General features: G+C 56.3%; 1 protein-coding gene across 5 annotated transcripts in view; it reads right to left on the bottom strand.

The window, feature by feature from the left end:
• top1mt (DNA topoisomerase I mitochondrial) overlaps positions 1-300 on the bottom strand; it is a 26,314-nt gene that overhangs the window by 10,155 nt on the left and 15,859 nt on the right. The gene's annotated exons all lie outside the window — the stretch shown is intronic.

Genomic DNA, 300 nt, shown 5'->3' with positions numbered 1-300 from the left:
AAAAGAGGACGATATCCGCTTCGTCATGTCTGGAGCTGATCCGTGCTGGTCGCTGAGGAAATACATCAACTTTGCTGTGGATTGCCGGATCGGCTTTCACCGTGGACGAAGCGGAGTCCAGCCCGGGGTCGTTACATGTGGCTGCCGCAAGCCCGCCGGACGCTCCTTCGTTGAATCCGCCGGCCGTTCCTCAATCTAGCCCGCCACTGCTCACTCAAGGCTGCTGTGTGTGACGCATTTTATGGAGGACTGTTTCCTGAACCTGCAGAGTAGCATACAATGGGTCTGTGCTCAAAGGCT

Source organism: Sinocyclocheilus anshuiensis, unplaced genomic scaffold (assembly GCF_001515605.1).
Source record: "Sinocyclocheilus anshuiensis isolate Anshui unplaced genomic scaffold, SAMN03320099.WGS_v1.1 scaffold1814, whole genome shotgun sequence".
In the NCBI taxonomy this organism is placed as follows: Eukaryota; Metazoa; Chordata; class Actinopteri; order Cypriniformes; family Cyprinidae; genus Sinocyclocheilus; species Sinocyclocheilus anshuiensis.
This window is presented reverse-complemented; position numbering and strand designations above follow the sequence as displayed.